Source organism: Salvia miltiorrhiza, chromosome 4 (genome assembly GCF_028751815.1).
Source record: "Salvia miltiorrhiza cultivar Shanhuang (shh) chromosome 4, IMPLAD_Smil_shh, whole genome shotgun sequence".
In the NCBI taxonomy this organism is placed as follows: domain Eukaryota; kingdom Viridiplantae; phylum Streptophyta; class Magnoliopsida; order Lamiales; family Lamiaceae; genus Salvia; species Salvia miltiorrhiza.
This window is the reverse complement of record NC_080390.1, coordinates 16,200,112-16,219,129: the sequence shown is the minus strand read 5'-3', so window position 1 is coordinate 16,219,129 and position 19,018 is coordinate 16,200,112. Positions and strand designations below refer to the sequence as shown.

General features: G+C 39.2%; 1 long non-coding RNA gene across 1 annotated transcript; it reads left to right on the top strand.

The window, feature by feature from the left end:
* The first annotated feature begins 14,112 nt into the window (after positions 1 to 14,112).
* Positions 14,113 to 16,977, top strand: LOC131019842 (uncharacterized). The gene is made up of 3 exons (XR_009100488.1): positions 14,113 to 14,375; positions 16,167 to 16,230; positions 16,738 to 16,977. It is a non-coding gene; the product is annotated as an uncharacterized LOC131019842 (long non-coding RNA).
* The last annotated feature ends 2,041 nt before the right edge of the window (positions 16,978 to 19,018 follow it).

The window sequence follows — 19,018 nt, the reverse complement described above, 5'->3', positions numbered from 1 at the left end:
TTGGCTCTGTTGGACCATCGTGATCAAACCCGTTTTCAGCTCAAAGTTGTTAACGTTCACTCGTGGGGACTCCTGGTACACATACTGTGGCATGAACGCTTCATTGATGGTTGGTTGTTTCTGAGCCTCTCTTGTCTTCCGTGCATCAAGCAGCTTCTTCAACTGCTCTTGCAAAGCTCGAATTTGGATTTGCTCTGGAGTAGCCATCGTTTCTGTCTCAACTTGATCGTTCTGCTTCTTTAGGTTGCGCAAGGTCTTATTGATTTCAGGGTCAAACTCAAAGAGAGGATTTCCGTGAGATCGTGTGTTCATATGCAACCTACAGAAACACAACTTTTAAAAGTTAGAAAAGAAAAAAAAACAAAAAAAAACCTACAGTACTATAAAGTCCTATCGAAAATATTAAAGCGAATTCTTAACAGTCCCCGGCAACAGCGCCAAAAAGTTGATCACTAATTTCTTAGCAACAAAAACTGCAACTAACACAGGCGATTGTAGCAAATAATAAGCAATCGAGTATCGTATCCTCAGGGACTGACACAACGAAATAACTCTAGCTATCTCCTAAACAGACTATAACAGTAGACAGGCAACAGAAAGTAGGAAGGTTTGATTAGAACTAAATTCAAATAACAACAAATAAAAGCACGTAGAAAAATCAAATAATAAAGACAGCTGATCCTAGGGTAGTAACTTCATTAACTAAATCCACATAATAAATCTATTAATCCTATTAACCAATTTTAATCCAGTTATGATGAGAGATCACTGAATTAATCAATCACTCTCGCTAGAGCAGCAACGATCATAGATTAGTAAATTCTCTATCTCCGCTAGGTCTCAAGAAAATCTACTAACTCCCAATAGCTCCTAAGAATAGCTCCCTATAATCCACCTATCTCCGCTAGGTCTCAAGGTTAAGATCATATCATACATTCCTGAATCCGCTAAACAGTTATCTCCGCTAGGTCTCAAACCGAATAGCTACACATGCAAATTATTGGCCAGATAATCCACAAGAAATTAAGCATCAGGAATTATGAATCATAAACTGAAAGGTAAATAGGCATTAACAAATAAATCACATAAATTCAATCAACTATTTACAAACCCTAGAATCAGCTAAAGTATGCTAGCCAGACATACTGAAATAAAACATAAACATAATTAAAAAGAAAGCAATTGGAAAAACTGAATTATATAAAAACTGAATAAGAACGAATGTAGCAGCTTGAATCTTCAATCTTGTGGAAATCCAATCCAAGCACTAAAAACTGGAAAGCAATAAATTCTAAAGCTATGAAATTGAAAAATAAAAGTTTGGAACTGAAAAAGGAACCCAAAATAGGTCAAAAGAAGACCTATTTATAGTACCAGGGTAAAATACAGAGTTTGAGCTCGAAAAGGACTTGAAAAACGCCTAAAAAACGCAAAAATACGGAGGTGCGGCGGTCTGGTGGCGATCGGACGGCGCTCACCGCGCGGGCGCCGCTGGCGCCGAAAACTCGGCGGGCTGCCCGGCGGTCGCCGCCCGGTCGCCGGCTCCTTCCCAAAAATCCTTCTTCGGACGGCGGTCGCCGCCCGGTCGCCGCGGGGTCGCCGCTGTTTCGCTGCTGCGCGCGACTTTCTTGTTTTGGTCATAACGTTCTTGTCCGAACTCCGATTTATGATCCGTTTGCGCTCACGAACTCGTATCGAGACGATCTACAACTTCTATTTCAGATAAGTTTTCCAAATTCGAACTTAATAAATCTAAAATTTCCTTCAAAGTTCGAGTAAGAATCATGTTTCAAAAGATAAAGCAAATTTAGCATAAAACAATCATCCAACACTCAGTTTCCTATAAAATTGACATCATATGAACACTAAAACCATGGAAACATGAGTGTTATCAATATTCAAAAAAAGAAAAGAGAAAGAAAAGTCAAAAAGGGGGAGGGAAATGTGTGTTGCAGTGAGAACAAACACTGCACTCCCTCTTCCCCTGCAGAAGAAGCCGACCACCTGCTGCACTCCATCTTTTCAACCCTTGACAAAGAGGACTTTCAGCCATTCTATCCATACTCATCTTGCTAGCATACTCAAGTATGTAGCAACCAATTTCCTCTTTTAGTATCAGTTCCACCAGCAAAACAATACTCACTCACATCTCATTTTTCACCCAAAAGTATCGAAGAGATCGCCCAGCTTGTTTCTGCCAAGGTCTCAAGGTAACACCTGCTGAAATGCTCCATCTTCTTCCACTTATCTACCTGAAATTATTGAGACAACAACATCAATTTCTTTCGGTTTCAGTTCATTCAACACACCATAACCGAAAAGCAAGAGAATCACTCGTTCACTCCTTGCCAGAAACTTTAAGGTAAAAATTAGCTTTGATTCAACATCTCCTTCAATTGCAACTTGCATTTATTGAAAGAAACAAGTTCGAACTTTTCAGTTCGCTTATTCCAGTTCAACAAACAACAATATTCAACCAACACAAAGGTTTCAAGCTTCGGCTTATTCTCAGCTCATTCGTTTCATAAGCTCAGCCACAAACCAACAGCATACTTCAAGGTAATCATGCTATCCTATTATCCATACCAGTGAGCATTCATACCAAGCATGATCATGATCAGTTTCACAAGCATAGAAAACCGTATAAGCATCTTGAACTTATTAAGCACCCCAACTACGCTTTCATGAACAAGTAGCAGTTAATATGTAGTCTAAACAAGCACATGAGTTTATGTAAAGCAAATAGAGATTTCACCAGCTAGATCTCATGTGAATGACAGTAAGTATGAGCACCCAATCGTGCATAAAACAGCTCTTATTCAAGGCAAGAACAGGCTGCGCTTTTTACCCTAGGAATATAAGATGTAGAAGATGAATTCCTAGACTGCCTCTATTCGTGTGGCTAAGACAAATCAGTGAAATCCCAATCTTCAAACCACACGCCATTTTCATAGTAGAAAAGAGACTACGATAAGGATGAAGGAAGAAGTGAGAGAACTTAGCTTTATGAGGAGAGGGCGTTTGCCCTGCTCTGAATCAAAAGACGGCGTGACGACGGAGCTTCCGTTGGCGTCAGGAACTAGGGCGGAGGGGCAACTGACGCCGATCAGATCATGGTCGAGAGAGAGAACGGCCGGCACTAGGGCTCGAAGCAGCAATCGCTCGACAGGGGCGATTTTCCATTTCCTGAAATTTAGGGCTCAACGTCGGAGAAGGATATGAGAACGATAGTTGGACGGCGCTGCTCCCAGACGACGACCGCCGCCGGATTCCAGATAGAGGTGCGACAACGGCGATGATTTCCTTGAGAATTAGGGCTCGATGTTAAGCTGGGATGTCGAGGTCTGACGCGTCGGGAGTCGAAGTCGACCGGAACAGTTGACAGCTGAACGGTCGGGGAAACGAATACGGCTAGATTTTGCCGGAGAAGGAAGGGCCGATCGATTCTAAGAGATGGCCGAGAGAGAGAGAGAGATCGGCTTTGAGGCGAGCGGCTCCAAGAGAGAGAGAAAAAGGAAGAACCGAGAGTTGGGAGAGAGAGTTGGGCTTGATGTCTTTTTAATTGTTTTAGGCCAAAGACTTTTAAGTTGGGTTTTAAATTCTTTTAAGTTTGGGCTTGATTTTATTTAATTGATTGAGCTTTCACATTTAAATTCGAACTGGGCCTTCTTTTTATGTGGGCTACAGATTTTAAGTGTTTTGGGCTTGATTTATTTAAGGAGTTGGGCTGATGCTTATTTTATGATGGGCTATTATTCTAATCCCATTTATATTTCGTTGGGCCAGTTTAATTCATCATTTGGGCCGATTAAATTGCCTATTGGATTGAGATTTATTCTTTCCAGCCCACATTAATTACTATTATCACTTGGGCTGAAGTTACTTCTTTTAGTTAAGCCTGGCAGTATCTATTTTGATGGAGCCCAATTATTTATCAGTGGGTGAGCCGATTCTTATTTAGTAAATGAGCCGCCCAGTTTATTAAATACTCCCTCCGTCCGCCAAAATTATGTAAAATTGCTTGGGCACGAGATTTAATAAAATTGGTGATGATTTTGATGTAGTGGAGAAAGAGTCCCACCACTTTATGAAATGTGTGGTTGAGATTGAATTTTGAGTGAGTTTTTTGTAAATAAAGAGTGTTAGTAAGGATAAAATATTAAAGAGGATGGTGGGACCATTGCCATAAAAGGAAAGTGACATAATCTTGGCGGACGCCAAATATAGTAATTTTTACATAATCTTGGCGGACGGAGGGAGTATTGTTTTTGGACTTCAGACTTTAAAGCAAGCCATTACTGTTTATTTCATTAAAGCCACTGGTTTATTTAATTAATTGGCTACTCTCTTTTGAGCCTATTAATTATTTGAGGTTACGTTAGTAATTATGTTTCTATCGAAAAGCCCGATAGTTTCTACGAGGTCACATCCTGAGAAAAGCCGAGTTAGTTCTTTTTTCGATCGAGTACAAAGGCGAGGTTTATTTTACTTTTAGAATATTACGATGAGGAAGGAAGAAGCACAGCTTTATTCAACCGCGTTAGACGGGAGTTAGTTAAATCTATTAACGAGGATTAATAGTAGAATTCCCGATTATTGCTCAAAAGATTAGTTCATGCATACGAGATTCATGCATAGTTAAATTGCGCTTTCTCATTAATTGAGAATTTTCCTTGAGGCAATGTCTTATTTTACATTCTCGTGATTAAGGTCAAGCGCGAGAATAAGAACTACACAAGGAGTCACAGTACCTTAGCAAAACCTTGCTATCAGGTGGGCAAATTCTTATGCGTATATAAATAAAATGCTATTAAGAACTATGCAAGTTTTATGCTTTACTTTGCCTAAGTGAGTATGCAAGTTTTATGCTTTATTATGCCAAAATAAGTTAAGCTTCTTCATGCTTTACGCTAAATGAACTACGCTATGCTATTTATGCCTTATGTGAATTACGCTTATTTACGCTTGAATGCTTTACGCTAATAAGCTTATGCCTGTGATTGATACTTGCGTCTGTTGGGGGAGGCCTCCCTCAACAGTACGATGCCGTGTCCGCTGAGGAGGGCCTTCCTCACGGCGCGATGCCCGTGTCCGCTGAGGGAGGCCTCCCTCGCGGCGCGATGCCAGTATGCCAGTGTTACAACGTCTATTGGGGGAGGCCTCCCTCAATAGTACGATGTCGTGACCGCTGAGGGAGGCCCCCTCCCTCACGGCGCGATGCCCGTGTTCGTTGGGGAAGGCCTTCTCCACGACATGATGCTTGTTATATGATTGTTGATAATGAAGAATGCACTCATGCTATTTATGGTTTTGGAAATGTTAGTAAACAAAGGATTTGAAAGAACCTCATGCCTCTTATGCGATATTGTGAATTTGTTAAAAATATGCTTTAGTTTTGGCAACTGCCCACTAAGTACTCTTGTACTTAGCCCTACGTATGTTTATGTTTGTGCAGGTTGAGCTGTGATGGGCAGTGAAGTGTTGCTGAGTGGAGCTTTTGTCGAACTTAAAGTAGGCTCAGAAAGGATACATGTCTTCATACGTGTATCTCAGTTATGCTTTTCGCTGTAAACACTGATTATTTCAGTGACGCCTTCCGCTGCAAACGCTAATTATGTTTTAGTCAAGCCTCTAGCTATCCCTTTTCCTTTCAAGGAATATGTCACGCTCATTCAAGTTCTTGAGTATTCATTTATGCGCACCTTTCTAAACCCGCTTCTTAATTTCCCGTCCCCAGTCATGGTTTTCCCGGCTTAATTATCCTTAATTAAGGCCGGTCGTGACAAATTGTATAAGGTTGCCAAAGTGGCGCCTTCACGTGTTAACACGTCAAACATCTTTCTACGAAAGATGCCATCTCTCGCTTCTTATTCTCTATTCAAAACGTCGTTTCAGTTTTGGCATGTTTCATACTTTCCGCATGTGCGGTGTAAGGGGTACCATGAGCTTCGCTCGTGATTTCGTTCTTCAGCTCTTCTTTATCAGGCACACACAGTCTCCCTTCAAACAAATGGCATTATCTACCGCCTCTTAATAATTCTCCCTTTTCTCGGTTCGAATCTTCATTCGCAACCTTTCCATCTTCTCATCCATTCTTTGAGCTGTGACTATTCTCGGTCGTAAGTCAGGTGTAATGCTCAGTGCAGAAATTACTATTTCTGTCGTTTGTGGTGATATTACTACCTCCAAATTCATCTTCTCGAATTCCTTGATTAGGTTCACTTCTCGAGTAAGGAGAAATCCTAACTCTCCCTGATTCTCTCTGCTTAACGCGTCAGCTACAACGTTAGCCTTTTCAGGGTGATAATTTATTTCACAATCTTAATCCTTCACTAACTCTAACCATCTTCTTTGTTGCACGTTCAGATCTTTTTGCTCAAAGAAATATTTGAGACTTTTATGATCGGTGTATATCTCACATCGTACTCCGTAGAGATGGTGTCTCCTGATCTTCAAAGCATGTACTACGGCTGTTAATTCTAAATCATGTGTTAGTTAACTCATCTCGTGTGGTCTCAGTTGTCGCGAAGCATACGCTATAACTTTTCCCTCTTGCATCAGTGCACAACCTAGACCATTCTTCGATGCATCAGTGTACACTGCATACTCTTTATCCGCTTTTGGAATAGCTGAACTGGGGCAATAGTAAGTCTCTTCTTTAACTCTTGAAAATTTCACTCGCGTTCGTTCGTCCAAACGAACTTGACTTCTTTCTTTAGTAAGTGCGTCAATGGCTTAGCGATTTTCGAAAAGACTTCAATAAAACGTCGATAATACCCTGCTAATCCCAGAAAACTGAGAATCTCGTGCAGTGTGGTTGGCAATCTCCACTCCTGTATCGCTTGGACTTTCGCTAGGTCCACTTCAATTCCTCTCGCAGAAACAATATGGGTGAGAAAATTGATTTCTTCCAGCCAAAACTCGCATTTCCTAACTTCGCATAAATCTTTTCAGCTCTTAATCTCTCTAACACGATCATCAAATGCTCTTCGTGTTCTCGTTTACTCTTCGAGTAAATCAGGATATCGTCTATAAAGACTATCACGAACTTGTCCAGGTATTCGTGAAAAACGCGGTTCATGAGATCCATGAATACTGCCGGGGCATTCGTTAATCCAGAAGGCATTACTATTAACTCATAGTGCCCGTATCTCGTACGAAATGCCGTCTTCGAAATATTTTCCGATCGTGTCTTCAGCTGATGGTATCCCATTCTCAAGTCGATCTTTGAAAAAGTGCTCGCTCCTTGTAGTTGATTGAACAGATCATCGATTCGAGGTAACGGATACTTATTCTTTAACGTTACTTTGTTCAACTCTCGATAATCGATACATAACCTCAAGCTTCCATCATTCTTTTGACAAAAAGAATTGGTGCTCCCCACGGGGAAACACTAGGTCGAATGAAGCCCATATCTAGAAGTTCTTGGAGTTACAGCTTCAACTTTTGCAACTCTGTGGGGGCCATTCTGTACGGCGCTTTCGACGTCGGTGCTGCGTCGGGCTCTAAATCGATCGTAAACTCAAGCTGTCGGTCTGGGGTAATCCCGGTAAAGTCTCGGGAAAAACGTCTTTATACTTTCGCACGACTGGCACGTTATCAACTTTTGCCTTGAATTCCTCTCTCTAGTTCAGATATACAACGTACGCGGTTGTATCTTTTCTTCGCTAGAGCTTTCTTGCTTGCAGTGCCGAGATGATCGGCGTCTTCTTCCATTTTCGTTCAATACCAATGAAGGAAGTAGGTTCTTAGCCAGATGGCTGAAAAGATATCCGTCTCTCCTTGCATCGTATCTTCGCATGGTTCTTCTATTACCAATCCGTTCCCAAAAAAATTATATCCAAGTGCCACATAGGCATCAATCTCAAGTTTCTAGCCTCGAGCTTAATCGATCTTAACTCGAATTCTAAGTTAGGGCACACAGATGAAACCGTAGTAATTCTGCCTATGGGTGTGGTTACTCTTTAGAGGTTGTGGAACAGACTCTACATTCGGTGTCGAATAAAAATACTATGGGCACACCTTTCAACTCGCCTATATCTGACAAATTTCTTTGATTCTTGTCTGGTGTTTTCTGCTCAAGCGCGAATAGTCTCTGGTGATGAGGTTGATTCGCCTGCGGGGCTGGCGGTTGCCTTCTCGACTGATGTGGTCGATAGGCTGGCTGTTGTCGCTATGGTGGAGGTAGCAATAGGATTCCCTCCATCACTTTGAGTTGTAGCCGAAACTGACTCGGTCGTCCTCCGCTTCCACTTTGCTGACGATTCGGACACTGGTTCGAGTAGTGCCCAACCCTTCCGCAGGTGTAACAGCTATTCTGTCTCATCTTGAATCCTCTCAGATGTAATTTATTGCTCTTCGACAAGGCGATATCCCTCGCGGTTCTTGAAGGTTTACTGCTACTGGGGCAGTTGGGCCAATCATAAGGCCGTTTGTCTCAGTTCTGATATTGCGGTGGCGCATTCTGACTCTGCCACGGCTTCTTGGGATATTGACTTCGGTCATCCCATTTTCTCTTTCCTTCTTGCCCTCGTCCAGAAAAAGGTGGATTGCACGTTTGAGTGCTCTAATTCGTTTGGGGGTGCTGAAGCTTAAATCGCGTTCTCTGGCTGCATTGCCAGTTCTATATCAAATGCTCTATTTAATGCTTCAGTACACATAATCGCATTCTGACTCGTTAAATCGTCTCGTACCTCTTGTCTCAAACCTGATCGAACAATTCTGACATCTTCTCGTTCATCTCTTCTTGATATGTGGCATACCGAACCAAGTCGCAAAACTGACGTTCGTATTTAACTACGGTTTTATTGCCTTATCTCATATCATCAACTCTATTTCTTTCTTCAATCGGTTTTTCTTTCTCAACAAAAGTCTAAGGGAATATATGTCAACCTTAGAACTAATTCTCATAACTCACAAATCATAAGACTCTTACTCAACATCATATTATTTTCTCAATCCTCATGACTCATCGTCAAAGACATATTTCATGTCTATCATCGTAACATCAAATCAAAGCTCCACTCAAGCATAAAGACTCTCTGGTCATCATCATATAGACATATATATAAGAAATTTTCTCTTTCGAGAACTCTTACTAATTGCGGGGCATAACGAAAATAAAACATCCCCTAATATTACGACGATGCTACTTCTATACTAGTCATCATCTCAATCTGCTGTCGTGGAAAACATTATCTGCTCTAACCTGTCATCTCGATCTTCTTGAATCTGCTATTGCCTACTCTGGCTTAGCATCACTTCTTCTCATCCTTGAAAGATTAGATTTTTGCATACTTGGCTAATATAAGAAAATCCATAATCGAAAATTTGTGCTCGTCCTGTAATAATATATTCTACGACTGCTCCCATAATTCGTGTTTCTTCCAAACACTCTTCTTGTTATACCATCCTAGTTACCTAGACATTCCTAACTCTTGTCGGATGCGGTAGGGAAATAGGATGTGATAAATAAATAAAAATGTCTGATCTTGAACAAGACGAGCTCAAGTAATGGAATGATTCCATAATAGCCAGTGCTATCTCAGGGATAATGAAGAAGTTACAATCAAAGGAAGATCAAAAGCTAGAACAGAATCTAGAATAAAAACTGAGATATGATATGATGGAAGTAAATCAATACTGGGAGTAGAAGCAATCCACTAAGTGGAAAATGGATAAATTGTCCACTGTTAAAGCAAGGGGTAAGGATTTCCAACACAAACGGCTCAGGCTCAAACACAGTAGATCTGGAAAAATTTCTCAATAGCAAATAGTTCATCTCATGTAGGAGTTCAAATGGATGCAGAAAAGTTTAAATACGACCAAGCGGGATAGGGACTCAATAAGTCTACTCTCATTACTACTCTAGCGATGATACGCGAGGTCCCGGTGAAAGTACCTCTATTACGAAGTACAATTGGTCAATAGTATCTATGCATCCCATGAGGTCTCCATAATACGTTCGTCCCATTAAGGTCGTGTCTATAAATCGCAATGAAATCTCTAGCTCTCGTCGTATTATCTCAACTGTTGGTCTCTCTGCTCCTCTTCTTCATCTTCTTCTTCTCGGTTTATGTTCCTTCAGTTCCCTCTTCTTCTCGGAGTTATACTATAAAGGAAAAAGAAATATATAACTATCGGCCTTGAAACTAGCCGTTGTCATTATAAAATACAAATTCTCTTTTTCTCACTTCGCTTCTATATCTCGTTTGTGATCTCAAAATTCTCAAAATTCTCGTCCAGTCTATTTCTCATCTATCATCGTTCGTAATTCTCATCAATCTCTATTTCTCATTCATCATTAAGCATCAACATCATCATCATTCTCAAAGCTCTGGTAAAGATAGTGAAACTCATTAATCATCAACATCTCTGTATATATATATATATATATATATATATATATATAAGGAAAACTGCCTCTCTCTCGAGGTCTTTTACAAAAGCAGGGTCTTATATACAAATGCCCTAACACTAAAATGATGCTCTAGCTATACAGGCATCATAGGTACTAAGCATCTATAGATCTATGCTATACACACATACACACTATACTATGCTTCTCTATCTATATATATATATATATATATATATATATCAACTATGCATCTATATATATGTATGCGTCTACTAGATACACATGATCGCTAGTCGTCGTCTCCTGAAATCCTGCTCGTCGCGTCGTCGGCCTCCATATCCTCACTCGGCTCTATCTCCTCGCTCGGTTCTGACTCCTGACTCTCGTATTCGTCGATCAGTCGGTAGACGCTATCATTGCTCGGCTCAACCCCGACGTCGGTGTCCACCATCGGACCATAAACCGGCACCTCGGGAACAGGTACCCATGTCTCGACTCCGTCGGTAGTAGTATGACGTTACAATGGCTAGGTCCGTCCGTAGCCGACCGTCAACTCTGGAGTCTCCTCATCCGGATTCTCCTCATCGCTATCAACGTGTACTAGCCGAGATCCTCCCTCCTGGGCATCTCAGGACGGTGGGTAGAGAATCGGATGCATATACATCTGGAAAGCCAAAGTGCCTGGCTCAGGCAACGGGGCAACCCTCGGATATGAATCGTAGGGAACATACTGTATTTGAGACTCAATAGAAACAATCGGCTGCGCCGACTCAACGGGTGGCAATGGCAAAGGTGTCGTCGCCGGTGTCAAATCCCAAGGCGGTAAATCAGCGCTGGGAGAAGGAATAAGTGATACAAACGCAAACGGGTCATGCTCTATCATAGGAGAGTACGGCTCGAAGACCATCGGCTCTGAAACATCAGGCTCAAATGAAGCTAGAATCGGATCAGCTGGGGGTAGAGGTGCATTCGGAAACGGCTCCTCGGGAAGTGGAGGCACAACAACTAGCTCCCCTCCCTGGGCTGGTCCCTCAAGCTCTCCATACGGCGGTGAAGGTGGCTCGCCATAAGCAAAGTAGCGGTGGCTCAACGTCGCGATGAAGCCACTAAGGTCTCCGTACCTGATTCCCTCCAACCAGGTAGTATCCGTGTACTGGGGCACTAACGATATCGCCCAGTCTCGCCACGAAGGTGGCAGTAGTGGAATCAAAAGCGTAATGGCCTCCGCGCCATCGATCCCATAGGGAATAGCCCTCATCCATCGTCGGTGATAGTGTGCCAGAAGTTCACCCAAAGTGTCATCCTCGTTCGGGATATACTCCCTGAACCATCACTGCATCGCTGTCTCAATATAACTCGGCATCTCATCCTCGTTTGGTACGGTGGGGCATCGGCTATACTAGCCTCAACATCTCTCCTCATATTCCACATCAACTGCCTCATATCGGAATCCATCATCTCAAACAATTCCGTCATCAAAACAATACATAACTCATTAGTAAATCAAACTCAGCTCTCAACAGGAAAGCAATAAGAAACAACATCAACCTCTTACCTCGTTAAGCTGGAGGAAATGGGGTGCTGGGGTTTTGTTTCGAACTGACTCTCTCAAACTAGCCTAAGAATTCAATTTAGAGTAGTACTCAATTTAAAAAAAATATCAGTAATCAAAGGTTCGACTCAATCAAGCAATAGACTCAGAGCAGATGACCCGCTCTGATACCACCCTGTCGCAGCCCGATTCTCGACGCTAGTAATAGCGGGGTACGAGTATCGATACGACTATTTTTAAAAGAATAAAAGATAAGATGAATAGGTCAAACATCAAGCGGAAGCTCGCATCAAAAGGTGTTAAGGAAATCATCATAAATGAACCCAAGGGTAAAAACGTCAACGTCGTTATAACTTTTTAATTATCAGGAATTTCACGAACAAAAACAAAACAGGTATAGCTCATTTTTCATAAGGAAGAATAATATACAGAGTATCGCAGCAAAAGACGAATCGATTATATGTATGAAGACATATAACCGCGAGTAAATTGCTTGATTCAAAATCAAAGTAACTCCACATCAAGACTTTATCGCTAAAAAGGAAATACGATAAAGTAAATACATCATCTAACAATCCCCCACCAGTAGGGGTGAGCATTCGGTTATATGGTTCGGTTTTTGTTAAAACCAAATCAAATCATATTTTAGTTCGGTTTTAAAAAAAAAAACCGAACCGAACCGAATTAACCGAACAAACCGAACCGAATTAACCGAAATTTTTATAATTAAAACCGAATCGAACCGAAAAACCGAATTAATACGAAGAAAACCGAAAAAACCGAAATTTTGAAAAAAAACCGAAAAAACCGAAATATTCGAAAAAAAACCGAAAATTCCAAAAGAAAAACTATAAAATTAAAAAAATATTAGAAGTTAGATATTATAAAACTATAATTAAAATAATACATATATATATATTTATATATATATATATTATAAATATAATTCGGTTTTTCGGTTTTAAAAAATCCGAACCGAACCGAACCGAAAAACCAAAATTTTATGAAAATAAAAACCGAACCGAACCGAAAAACCGAAAAAACCGAACCATATTTTAAAATTTCGGTTTGGATCGATTCGGTTATTCGGTTTCGGATTTTTTGCTCACCCCTACCACCAGCACCAGACCAATCTCGCTCCTTGCTTAGCCTGCACATTTAGAAATACACGCAGGGCGTGAGTACATAATACTCAGTGGGCAAACACCGAAAAACAAGAAAGGTGCTCTTAGAGCTATTGTAGCACCCCGTACTTTTCCTTATTGAGAAATAGTGTCTTAACACTATTGAGAGTACTGAGATGTCGAGATGCGATACTACTTTTTTTTATGACCAGATAAGACAGATTGTCTTTTAAATAGAGATATGAGTGGATAAACCGATGATGGAGTTAGAGTGATGAGATTCGAGAAATGAGCTGAGATAGAGATGCTGATTGAATTGAGTTGAGATTTTATTTTATTTCCAACTACCGGGAATAGAATTACCGGATACCAAATTATCAGAGTTTGACTGTCTTATTAAGAAAATAGGAATAATGAGTTGGAAATAGAGTCGAGGAAGAAAGAGTGAGAAACCTTGATAAATAGAGTCGGTCTGAGAGACGTCTAGTTTGTTTGTGTTTGCCGACTGCTTTGATGTGATGTTATGTGAACTTATGTGACTGATTGATTATGTGATTTTTGTGACGTGTGTCATTGTGACCAAGTTATTATGATTTTTATTTGAGACTTTAGCATTTGGAATTTTGATTGAGTTTCCAAAGCAAGTGTGGTTTATTTTTATCGAGAAATCGAATGATGCCGGTTTATGAAAATTTTTCCAAGCATAATATTTTTTTTTAAAATTATTTTTCCTACGAAGAGGAATATTATAATTGAGTGAGTGCACTAATATTAGTGCTATAATTATTTTATTTTGGTCACATGAATAATTATGTTATGGTATTTTATTAATGAGTGACATTTTCATAGTTATTGTGATTATTATTTAATCACCTTTCTCACTTTATTTCTTTAATTTCCCTACCATGTGACTAAATACCACAATTTACCAAGTGAATTAATTGAGAGAGTAGAGATTGAGAGAGTAGAGATTGAGAGTGTAGAGATTAGAGAGAGAGAATCAAGCATTAATTGCATATATTTGCCAAATCTCTCAAAGATTAGCCAAATCCTTCTATATCTTGCAAAGGATTTTCCTCTCTCTTCTCCACCCCATTTTCGACCACCTCTCTCCCTCACTCCTCCAATTCGGCACTCTCTCTCTCTCTCCTTCATCTCTCATCCTTCCTCCATTAACATCCATGGTAGAACCTCCGAAGCTTCCAAAAATTATACAAAACACATCAATCCACTCCAAAATCTTGCCTAAACACCTTCAATCTCCTTGGATTGAAGAAGATCATTGAAGATTGCTTCCAAGGCTAGAGAGAGAAAGTTTGATTGTTGGTGTAAAGTTTGGGTAGGTGATGTATAAATTCATAGATATGACTTGTATAAGATTGTATGTGGGTATTCTTGAAAGATTGAAGCAAAAAAATCACCCTTTTCCTTTCTCCAAAATTTTCGATCAAATGGGTCTTCAACCCTTCAAAAAATTTTCTTCTTCTTTCCTTGATTTGGGGTGAGAAAAGTGATCTATGTGATGTATGATGATGATTGATGTGTGTTATGAAAAGCTATGCTTTGAGATGTAAAAATCGGATGAGTTTAGTTTACCCAAAAATGGGAACTTTTGAGTCAATGATTAAAATGATGAATTGATGATGTAGATGAGTCTATGAGATGTATATGATGATGATTGATTGAGTAAATTGAGTATATGATGTCAATGGATGATTTTGATATGAGTTAGTTTAATAAAATTAGGGATATGTGTATCTATGCTCTAATTTGTAAATTGATGGTTCATATGTGAGATAAATTGGTTAAGATTGATAGATCTATGAATGGATTAAAGATTCATAGGTGTTTATAAAATTTCAAAGAGTTTAGTTTAGTAAAAATTAGGACTTTTTGGTCTATGTGTTATTTAAGTGATTTGGCTTAAGATATATGTTTTAGAGTATGATAGTAGTGTCTTTTTATGTTTGATTGGGTCTTTTATTGGCTAAGTAAATTTTTGACTTGAGTTAGTTTATGTGAGTTTTTGAGTCATGTGATGTAAGAGGTCATACATGAGTGTTTGAGTAATTTTGAGCATGAGAATGAGAAGAGAATTGAATTGATGCGTTTGTTGAAACGTTTCCCTTGAGATTTGAGTTAAGATGTAAAAGAGGAGAGTTAATTTGAGTATGATGAGTATTATAATGTGTTTGAATGTTTGTGAGTGTTATATGTGTTTAAAATGAGCTTTGATTGGTTTTCTTTGAAGGAATGTTGAGTTGAGCATTTAAAGAGTTTGAGATGAGATTTTGGTGATTTTCGTAGGCCTACTGACCTACTGTGATCGACGGTTTGTCGATGTTAAAAAGATTTGAAAATTTTATAGAAAGTCCCTACATGAGTCCTGAGCACCCCTGTAAAATTTCAAGTCATTTGAACTTCGTTTACGATTTTTATAAAATGTAAAACCTAAAATGCACATTACTACCGAGAATTTCAGAGAACAGGGTAAAGAGTCATTCATTTCAGTAGCTTCCTGTATGATCTAGCTTTCCAAAATTTTATGATATTAACAATATTGTGTTAGCTAGATATCCACCAAATTTGAGCCCAGGTTGACAACATTTACTATTTTTCAAAAATCCAAGTTTTTGATTGCTCAAAACTGCCGAATATGGTAGACTGTAGTAAAACAGTCATATCTCCTACAATACTTGGAGTGTTTGACCCTACTTTTTTTTATATGAAACTAGACTCGAAGAAATTTCTTTTGGTATGAGTCTCGAGTCTAGGAGATGTCGGAGTCAGAACAAGTTAGATTTTGAAGTTGAGTCAGTGTGAAAACAGAGCACGTTTTGATAATGTTTGATTGTGTTTTATTATATGCCTTATGTGATTGTGTTGTCTATGTGTTGAATGAGATTAGACGAGCCTTATATGAGAGATAAATCGATACTTAGAACCATGATTTTCTTGAAACCTATCCTTGAGCTTAAGGATTTAAGATGAGTGAAGAGTCTATATAGAGTTGAATAAGGAGATAGAATATGAGATAGAGCAAGAGTTAAGGCATGAGATTTGTTAATGAGTTTCTAATCGAGATTCATTTTATGACATGAACCTTCGATGATGACGATGATCCCTGAAGACACGAGCAGAGCAAGGAAGTAAGTAACTCCGCTTTGACGGGAGATTTTGAGTAAGGTCTTCAGGTGGGCAATATTTTGAGTATATGTTTATCGTATGAGCTTTCTAAAATGATTTTATGATGTTATGAGATTAACAAATGTTTTGAGATAAATGATATTTGAGAACTGTTTGACTTGTCAATTTTTGATGTTGAGCTTGTGTGTTACCCTCTACTGATGAGACGAATTCGGTCCTGCCTCAAGCGGGATTTTGTGCACAGAGGTGACTGTGAGCCGTCTTCGGGTCGGCCGGTCACGGTACTTGAGAGGGAGGCCTACTTCTCAGTATCTTTGATGATGAGTAGTGGATGTGGTACATACATGATGAATGTTTAAACTGCGTAGTTACTTATTTATGATGTTGATTATGAAAACTGCATGCACAGATTCATTGATGCTAACTTATTTCTGTGTATTGCTGAGATGTGGCTAGCTTCAAACTTATAGCTCTAAGAGCACTTTCCTTGTTTTTCGGCGTTTGCCCACTGAGTATTATGTACTCACGCCCTGCATGTATTTCTAAATGTGCAGACTAAGCGAGAAGCGAGATTGGTCTGGTGCTGGTGGGGAATTGTTGGAGGATGTATTTACTTTATCGTATTTCCATTTTGACGATAAAGTCTTGATGATTGATATACTTTGATTTTCTTTAGAATTTAAGCAATGTACTCACGGTTATATGTCTTCATACATATAATCGATTCGCCTTTTGCTGCGATACTCTGCATATTATGATTCCTTACGAAAAATGAGTGATACCCGTTTTGTTTTTGATCTTGAAATTCCTGATATTTATGAAGTTATGACGACATTGACGATTTTACCCTTGGGTTCATTTATGACGATTTCCTTAACACCCCTTTGATGCGAGCTTCCGCATGACGTTCAATCTAGTTCTTCTTATCTTTTATTCTTTTAAAAATAGTCGTATTGATACTCGTACCCCGCTATTACTAGCGTCGGAAATCGAGCTGCGACAGCTATAGGTTTGAAACTTGCCACATCTCAGCAACACACAGAAATAAGTTAGCGTAAATGAATCTGTGCATGCAGTTTTCATAATCATGATATCATAAAGAAACGATAGCGCTATCAAAGTACTCATCATGTATGTACCACATCTACAACTCATCATCATCATAGGTACTGAGAAGTAGGCCTCCCTCTCAAGTACCGTGACCGGCCGACCCGAAGACGGCTCGCGGTCACCTCTGTGCACAAAATCCCGCTTGTGACAGGACCGAATTCGTCTCATCAGTAGAGGGTAACATACAAGCTCAACATCAAAAATTGGCAAGTCAAACAGTTCTCAAACATCATTTATCTCAAAGCATTGATAAACTCGTAACATCATCAAATCATTTTAGAAAGCTCATACGATATACGTATACTCAAAATATTGTCCACCTGAAGTCCTTCGCTAGTTTCGGAAAGAAAACAGGTTACTTACTTCTTCGTCTCGTTCGGCCTTTATAATTCATCATCATCGTCATCGAAGGTTCATGTGATAAAACAAACCTTAGTTAGAACTCATTACTAAAACCAATCTCATCTCAAACCATAACTTCTCATTCAACGTCTATTTACCCACTAAGACTCAATCCCTAGGTATACTCAACTTCTAAGGATTCACACGTCCTACTCTCGACTTAACTCTCAACTCGGATCATACTCATAGCATTCAAGCACATAAGCATATAAAATTCACACATAGACAAGTCAAAAACAACCTTCACTCTGCACTGACTCGACTTCAAAACCTCACCAGACTCGGTACAGAACTCCACTGGAGTCGTAATTAATACCAAATGAAACATCTTTGAGTCTAGTTTCATTTTTAAAAAAGTAGGATAAAAAAATCCAAGTATTTTAGGAGATATGACTGTTTCCCTACAGTCTACCATATTCGGCAGTTTTGAGCAATCGAATACTTTAATTTTTGAAAAATAGTAAACATTGCCGAAAAGGTCTGAAATTTGGTGGAAACTTAGCTACGACACTCGTGTCTCAACAATAAAAATTTGGGTTCCAAAACGTTATGGGAAGATACTGGAAAAGGTGACTCTATTGGCTACTCACCGAACAATTCGGCAGAATGTAGCAGTTTTGGTTTTCTATTTTATACAAATAGTAAACGAAGTCCAAATGACTTTAAATTTTACCGGTGTGCCCACGACTCATGTAGGGACTTACTATAAAATTTTCATGGTGTTTGGGTATCAAAAACCCCTCGAATACAGTAGGTCAGTGCATCACTAAAAATGACTTCGAACTCCATCACACAAGCAAACATGCTCAACTCAACATTTCTTCAAAGCAAACTCATCAAAGCTCATTTTAAACACTTATAGCATTCAAAAACATTCAAGTACAACTTAATACTCATCATACTCAATCTCGACTCTCCTCTTACATCATAAACTCAAATCTCATGGAAAACGTTTCAACGAACGTATCAATCAAATTCTCTTTTCATTTTCATGCTCAAAATTACTCAAATACTCAAACATGATCTCATTCATCATATAACTCATCATACACATATAGATTCCCTTTTTATCATGTAAACTAAACTCTAATGAAAACTCATGTATGAACATAAAACTCTTAATAAAACATGACAAACGTTCACATAATGGTCATAAAGCAATTAGACCTCATCATATCAAGCATCAACCTCACATCATATGAGAACTCAAAAACTCATAAACTAAAATAAGTCAAAATTTTACTTAGCCTACAATAGACCTAATCAAACATATTTAGACACTAATTTCATGCTCAATTTCTTATATCTTAAGCCAAATCACTT